This window comes from Colossoma macropomum, unplaced genomic scaffold (assembly GCF_904425465.1).
Source record: "Colossoma macropomum unplaced genomic scaffold, Colossoma_macropomum, whole genome shotgun sequence".
NCBI lineage: Eukaryota > Metazoa > Chordata > Actinopteri > Characiformes > Serrasalmidae > Colossoma > Colossoma macropomum.
The window spans coordinates 45689017-45697992 of record NW_023494789.1 but is presented as its reverse complement, the minus strand read 5'-3'; positions in this window follow the sequence as shown (position 1 = coordinate 45697992).

The following is an 8976-nucleotide window of genomic DNA, read 5'->3' as shown; positions in this document are numbered from 1 at the left end:
GAACTGTATAAAAGACATAAAGGACTGGATGTCGAGTAACTTTCTCCTTCTAAACTCGGATAAAATGGAGGTTCTGCTTCTTGGTCAAAACGCAGCTAGAAACAGACTGTCTAATTTTACACTCAAACTTAACAATTTCTCAGTTGCATCAAGCTCATCTGTAAAAAACCTTGGTGTCATCATAGACCCTGATCTGTCCTTCGACGCACATATAACTAATATTACTAGAACAGCCTTCCTGCATCTCCGCAATATTACTAAATTAAGAAATGCATTATCTTTACAGGATGCAGCAAAGTTAGTTCATGCATTTATTACTTCAAGGCTAGACTACTGTAATGCCCTGCTGGCTGGTATGTCCCAGCAAAAGCCTTAACAAGCTTCAGCTAGTCCAGAACGCTGCAGCCAGAGTTCTTACTAGAACCAGAAAGTTTGACCATATCAGCCCAGTTTTATCAACCTTACACTGGTTACCAGTTAAATTTCGCATTGATTATAAAATTCTCTTACTGACTTACAAAGCACTAAACGGACTCGCCCCTCAATACCTGAGTGAACTTCTCTCTCACTATGAACCATCATGCCTACTTAGATCACAAGGTGCTGGCTTACTATTAGTACCTAGAATAGTCAGTTCTATACCTGCCAGAGTCTGCGCTGCTCTGCCAACACTGTAATTTGTGATCAGTCACCCATTACAGAACTGACTCTCCGTGTGTTTTTCCTTTCTTTTCTTTGCCGAGTTGAACAGCTGCCCATCCTGTGCATCTGATGCTGCTGCCTCTTCTGCCTTGATCAGGTGCCACTGCTCGCCAGCCCTCTGGACCGGCTTACCACCATTGAGCCTCCTGCTGTACAACGCCGTGCAAACATCACCCTCACAACCTGACCCGACTGATGCTACTGCTGTTGCTCCATGAACCAATCAAAATTAATCATTTGAACTAATCAATCATTTAAACTAATCAAATTAATCAATCACCCATTACAGAACTGACTGTGTGTTTTTCCGAGTTGAACAGCTGCCCATCCTGTGCGTTCTGATGCTGCTGCCTCTCCTGCCTTGATCGGGTGCCACTGACCTCACCCTCACAACCTGACCCCACTGATGCTGCTGCTGCTGCTGCCGCCGCTTAATCAAATTAATCATTTGCTTCACCTGTTTTCCCTGTTTTTTGTACTATAATACTTTATACTAACAATGTTTTACTATCCGGTGTCGACTGGAGGAGGATGGGTTCCCCTTCTGAGTCTTGGTTCCTCTCTAGGTTTCTTCCTGTTTCTTAGGGAGTTTTTCCTTGCCACTGTCGCCTCTGGCTTGCTCATGGGGGCTTGGACCCGGATTTCTTTCTGTAATGCTGATTTCCTTGTAAAGCTGCTTTGTGACAACACCTGTTGTAAAAAGCGCTATATAAATAAACTTTGCTTGCTTGCTTGCTTAGGCTAATTACTTACCTGCACCCTATGTCATGGTCCATTACAATGTTTTTTTTTTTATTTATTTTAATTGGCTCCTCTGATTGTAGTCTGTAATCATCATTAGACAAAGACTGATGAGTTTTTCTTTGTCATTGCAGCTTCTGTCAAAAAGTGGTACAGCAAGGATCAGAACATATTTCCTGTGCTGTGGCAGACAATCCCCTGGACAGTTTGGCAGTGGAGGCTACACGTCCAACCCAAAACAGTTAGGAGCACAATATTTATCCAATTTAACAATGTTTTTTTTCTGTCTCTTTGAAAAGTGTTGTCTTTAGTTGTCTTACTAAAATAAATAAGCAAATGTTTTATTGGTACTTTTTTGTTAGCTGTCTTATTTTGAGAACAATTATGAATATATGATATAATGAATATAATATGTAAGCATGAATTCATGGTTGAAATTAGGTTGAATTTGAGTCGCTGAAGAACGTTGGGTTTTGACGTCAGTCCGAACAGCCTGAAAAAGACGTGTTTTCAAGGAGTAGTTGCTTTGTGTTTTTTGTTGTTGTTGTTGTTGTTTGTGTGTGGGTGTAGGTGTGTGTGTGTGTGTGTGTGTGTGTGTGTGTGTTAAAGGTGACTTTCAGAAAGGCGTTAAGGTGGCCACAGCTAGGATGTGGCAGCCATGGCACAGGTGTTAGAGCGTGTTGTTCACTAATCGCAGGGTTGGCAGTTCAATCCCAGACTCTTCCTATTGGCAACTGTAGTGCACTTGAGCAAGGCACCCAAATGCTCTGTCCGACGTTGGAGGTTGATGCACAGCCACCGCTGGGTTTTGACGTCAGCCAGATTTTCATTTGTAACCAAAATTGAACCTCTGTCCAACATCGAGGTTGACGTCAAGCCAATGTTGGGTTTTGGCGTCAGCCTGATTTTCATTTTCAACTAAAATTCAACGTCGGAGGGTTGACGTCAAGCCAACATTGGGTATTAGCGTCAGCCTGATTTTCATTTTCAACTAAAATTCAACGTCGGAGGGTTGACGTCAAGCCAACGTTGGGTATTAGCGTCAGCCCAATTTTCATTTTCAACCAGAATTCAACGTCTGTCCAACATTGGAGAGTTGACGTCAAGCCAACGTTGGGTTTTGGCGCCAGTCTGATTTTCATTTTCAAGCAAAATTTAACGTCTGTCCAACGTTGGAGTCCAACGTCTGTCTGACGGCAAATTGACGTCCTGTGCCTGCAGGGGAAGGTGGCTCAGACCAGAATGGAACAACTGGAGAACAGCAATGAGCACAGAACTGCAGAGCTCAAGATCTCTGAGCAGAGGAAGGAGGAACTGGAGCAGCAGCTGATGATGCTCTCATCTCAGTTGCAGAATGAGAAGTCACTCATTCTCCAGAAACAGCAGCAGGAATTTACAGCTTTCAGAGCTCAGATTTCTGCACTGGAGAGTGAACTGGAGAGGCATAGAGCTCAGTGTCAGGATGAGTCAGGAACTTCAATCAGAGCTCGAATACCAGTCATACCAGAATACCTCACTGTGTAACTGAATGCAGTCTGACTCCCCTTCTTCTGCATTCATGTCATGTAGGTAAATGGATGCTAGATTACATTCACAATTTCTGTGTTTTATTCATAAATATATAAATTTGTTTTGAAAATAAAATATTTACAGTAATTTACAAACAGAAATCACAAATGTAATCTGTTGTGTCCATATGCCTGCGAGACATACATGCACACAACGTGGAGTTTGATTTCAGCACAACACTTAGCCATGAGCTAAAATGGCTGTTTGCAATGTTCAGCTACACAGTGAAGTTTTGTTCATTTCACATTTTTTGAGCGCTTCTGGCAGAGCCTCTGTGATTATATCTGACCTGTTTAAGTCTTGGATATGCATACTCGCATCTTTTGTATCATTACAGATCAAAGATCTTAAGCAGGTCATAGTCACCACCAGAGCTCCAGAAAACACCGGACCATCAAACAGAACAAGAAGATAATGAAGTGGCTTATGAGCAGATTACCTTGAGCACAGAAGAGGACAAAGGAGTAAGACTCTACACTCTCTACTTTTCCAAACTCACATATTTACATAGGATTTATGTAACAGTTGTACAGTCTACTCACATAAACAATATTCTGTCTCCTGTTTAAGCAGGTTTGTCAGGGCATTATTGAGAAGCTGCAGACTGAACTCACCTGCAGTCAGGAGAAGTGTGAGAGTCTCCAAGCAGAGCTCATACACACCCTGAACAAGCTAGACACGCAGTTCAGGTAAAGAACAGCACACTGATTCAGAGTAAAGGGAGGTTTAGTCCCTCATCGTGCACTGATATGAACTACTGTGATTTATAGCGCTTGTACAGTGTATTCATACAGACACCCTTTAGAACTGCTGTCATTTCATTCATCTTTAACAGTAAATTTTACAAGAAAGAGGTCCACTACAAGGAGAAACTCAGCAAAGCAAAAGCCATGTTCTTGAAGGAGACTGCATGGAGAGATGACAAGATCAAACAGCAGGAGAAGGAGCTACGTTTCCTCACTTTACGGTTGGAGAAGGTAAAGAATTAGTATGTCATGTCATAAACATAAGGGGAGAGGAGTACATGACTCATTACATTTAAATGACTGATGTATCTCACCAGGAAAAAGAGATGTTTAAACATGTGGTGAAAGAGAATGAAAAGCTGTTTCACGATCACGTCAACCTGCAGATGAAGCTGATCGACCAACACTAAGCATGTATGTTTAATGCAGGTAATTTTGAACATATTTGTTTTGGTAACTCAGCAAACCTGACATATCTGACTTTTCTTTTTTCTGACTGCATACTTACAGAGAGCTAGGCAGCATGTAATAACCACACCACTCAGATGCTAATGCTAAAAGGGATGGAGGAAGAATGGAAAATGCAGAGGACAATCGTATTAATACAGTGGACCAAAATGCAAATAAACAATAGAACTTCAGATCAGGCTGATTCCTTTGAGGGGTCTCTTTGACTGAATGGCAATACTATTGGACAGGTGTTATTTGATTTGTAAGACCTTTACTCTGGCTGTAGTTTGGATGAATATCTTTAGAAAGAACACTTTAGAATTTATTACAACCATTTAGTATTTATTTCTAAATTGTCAAAGTAATAAACTGAAAGATTGATGACATTTCTTTACAAAACAAATAATTATAAATACGCTTCTCTGCACTTCAGTGGTACTACAATAGAGACAGTACTCAGCGTCAGGTTCCTATTAGACAATAACCTCTCTGTACCTTACACCTCCCTTACCTAAAAAAAAAGGATACTTAAAGTTCATTTTATTAAGTAAACTTAAGTAAAGTTCGAGTATATTTCCAAAGTATACTTTATGTAGTAAGTATACTAATATTAATGTACTAGTAGTATACTTGTAAGTGTACTCTTTCAGTACTTCTTGGGCCTAAATTAGCCCACTTTTTAGTTTATTGAGGTATACTTTTAAGTATACTTTAGGTATAAGAGTAGTAAACTTTGAGTACACAATTAGTTTACATGTTTTATTTTGTACTGCAACTATACTGTTAAGTACACTATAAGTGAACTTAGAGGTACTAGTTATAAACTTCAAACTAGAGCTGGGCGATATGGCCAAAAATGTTATCACGATAAGCAAAATTTATATTGTTCGATATCGATACATATCGCGATAAATGTCAAATCATTATTTCTTTCAAGTTTGAAGGCTGATTTTTGCTCCTGGGTGGTTAATTGCTGTTTTAAACTATCCTTTATGATCGGAACACGACAAACACCAAACAGTGGAACATTTCACAAATCTGTCATGGGAGAGTGGGAGAGAGTGTCTGGTGAGCTGTTTTTTTAACCAGCTGGAAAAGTATGGCTGTTTTGTAATAGTCATAATTTAAGAAAGAAAACAGATTATTTTTAGCTGGTGACGAGCGCTCGGCTACCCCGTTACAAATGACATCACAGTATTCAGACACCAGCTAGCGACGATTGGATATTCAATTGTAGTAGTTTAAGGGGTGAACCACAAAATATCAACACCAGACAAACAGAGTCCTCCTTTTAGGTACGTTTAAACTGAAAGCGGTGCTTTTGTGTCGTGTTTGATCTACAGTATCATTAATTCGCCGTGTCGTGCAGTGACGAAGCGCTGCTTTAAGTTAGCCAGCTGCTAAAAACAGCTAGCCTGGAAAGCTAGCGCTCTCCCACTCTCCAATGTCTCACAGCTTCCTCAGTTTACTTTTGTTTACGTCAGGTTCCGTAACTGCATGAACCCACTTCATTCTTTCACATTCGTTGCTTGGGATTGCACTAATACTTAAATATGACTCCGAGCGCTGTAACAGTGCTGTAGTTGTGAGGATTGTGATTTAACCCTGCTAAAGCTTGTTAGGACGTACGGAAAGAGGTGAGTTCGCTGTAGGACAGTACAGTTACACCACTGATCTCGTCACTCACACTCGGTCACAGGAGAACAGATCGCCTGTCGCTCCGCTCAAACAGGGAATGTATAACTCCGCGTTTCAGCCGTTGCTAAAGACTCATCTTATTCGTGGCCCCCTCCCTCTCTAATCATGTAGAAAAACTCGGAAGTGCGCCCTCTCCTGGCGACAGCTGAGTAGTGTCGCTTTCCGTGCAGTAGAAAACGCCACCAAGGCTTTCGCTGAACGTGGGAGTGTGAGAGTGGTGTATTACATCGAACATTTATCGAACATGTCGTATCGCTCTATCGAGGAAAAGTTATATCGCGATAATTATCGTTATCGTTTTATCGCCCAGCCCTACTTCAAACCCATTTTTAATTTATGAAAGTATACTTAAGTATAAAGCAAGTAAACTTACATATACTGTTAGTTTACTAGTTATGTAATACTAGTCCACTTTTTAGTTTATGAAAGTATACTTTAAATGTAAGAGTAGTAAAATTTGAGTACACAACTAGTTTATATGTAAGTTTTATTTTGTACAGCAACTTTACTAGGAACTGTACTAAAAGTGAACTTATAGGTATACTGTTAGTGTACTAGTTATTTACTTATATCCCACTTTTTTAGTTTGAGTAAACTAAGTAAACTACTAGTTTAGTGGTTTTTTATACTGCAAGTATACTGCAAGTTTTCTTTAAGTGAACTTAACAATACTTTACTACTTATATATATTATTTTTGCACTTTAAAGTATACTACTAAGTTTCGATTTAGGTGTTTTTTTTTTATACTTAAAATATACATTTAACTGTACTTTAAGTAGACTTACCAGTGGACTACATATATAAAAATAAACAAGACATACTCTGGATTAAGAACATTTTTTTTATATATAAATCAAAATTATCAAACAATTATTGTACTGGATTACACTCCATTTCCAAACAAAGCACAACAAACACACAGTCTTTAGGTAAGTGTGATATTAGAATTTGCGACATGCAGCCTCTACAAGATCAGTCCCTGGCTGCCCACAAGCAATTTTGTACCTCTCTACAATTTCTGCTCTGTTAAATGGCCATCCTGAGCCAGAGGAACCACAAATCCCACCAAAAAATGTTCAACTAAATGGGGAAAAAAAAGTTCTTTTCACATGGTCTTCTTTGCAGTAGCTTGCCTGGTAAAGCTTTCTTTGTAGCATTTTTTTCTTATGAAGTGTCTCACATCTTATATTCTTTTATATATATATATATATATATATATATATATATATATATGTATGTGTGTGTGTGTGTGTGTGTGTGTGTGTGTATGTATATGTGTAAGAATATATATATATATATATATATATATATATATACACACACACACACACACACACACATAAAATCATTCTCAAGAGTTGCGAAGCAGCTGATCACATGAACAATACACAAATTCTTGCACCAAAAATAACCTGTTTTGTGGTTTAATTTCTGCTTTGTGTTTACTGGGAATAAATGTCGTATGGTGAGGTTCCTTCAGAGTGAGCCTGATAACCATGACTGCCGTGTTATTTCAGCAGAGAATAATGTATTTGTGAACAGACTATATCAGATATTGGATGTCAGTTCACCTGGATTGAACTAGGCGGGAAAGGGCCGAAACATTTTTGTTGCATTTTTGTTGCTCTAATTAGAGGCTTTTCGCGCAATGTTCCATTTTTGTTCCATGTTGAAGGTGACAGAAACTGAACTCTATCACGGTCACATCCAAAATGGAACACTGCAGTCATTTTAACTTTAATTAAATGCACTCACCAATTATAGCATCAAGTTTTGTGTTATCGAGTTGTGGCTTTGATTCTATGTCTTTGTGTGACCCTGACTGTCTCCCCGTCAAACTTGAATGCGACAGAGTTTCCCTGCCACAGACAAGCACAGCAAGGTCCCCGATGTACACTGACGGATTTGCCGTCCGCAGAGAGTTAAGCTTTCGTCTAGGGACTTTGACATCAGAGTCTGGCAGAAGACAAACCTGCAAAACAATTGACGGAGAAGTTAGTGTGAAAGTGGTCACACGTTGTTACACACTTAAGTAATGACAAAATAATGATACACATTCCCCGGGAAATCTGTGCATGTATATGTAGACATTATCCCCCAAATGCCTCTCACATTTCCCAATGAAACGACTAATATGGGGTGCAAAATGCTACTTTGCCATTCAATGGACAGCCTGGCCACAATGCTCTGTAGTATCTCTATCCACATTAATCGTTTCATTGGAAAATGTGGGAATGCCTCCCAGATTTCCTGTTTGGTCAGGCAATATGCATCCTATCCAGTTAACATGCACATTCACCACAGCTGAATATGCAGATTTTCCAGGTTGGAAACACATGGCCCATGGCCCCTAACATATCTATACGTGGTACTTACCATATCATCAGACACCACTTGAGGAGAAACACATGCAGAAACCGGTAAGTCCACAGATGTTGTGGGTGTTGACCAGCTGGATGCAGGAGTTGAGGTTTGAAATGTGACATTTTCAATTACTTCTTTCATCTTTGCAACTACCACTGGAAGCTCTATTAAGAGAATGAACATATAAATGATTATAAGACAAGAGTGAAAAAGCTTTAAGTCTTATGACTGCATGTTGAGACAAATTCCAGACATCACAATAATCATTTGAAAAGAAAAAATATATATATCAGGGTGTCTACAGGTTTCAGTAAGCTAAATATAAGACATTTTAAGATTTTTTTTTATTGCCACTTGAAATTAAACTTAAGACCTATTTTGACTAAAAAGGCTCATTACTATTCAATGACCCAAGGAAACCTCCTAGTTTATATAAAGACATTTGAAAAAAAAGTCTGACCAGTAAGTCTGAATCTGGAAATCAAATTTCAAAAGAGAAACATTCAAATGCTAAGGCAAGTGAGAACAGCTGGGTTTTTTATGAAGCCTATAAGTCCTTAAAGTACTAGTTCACCCAAAACACTACTACATAATCCTCCATTACTGGTACCCTGCTGGCTTGGTGGATGCTTGATGCTCAGGGTTCATCCTCTAGCCAGCATGAATGTGTTTTCCAAATTTAAAGGCAATCGTTGAAATAGATTG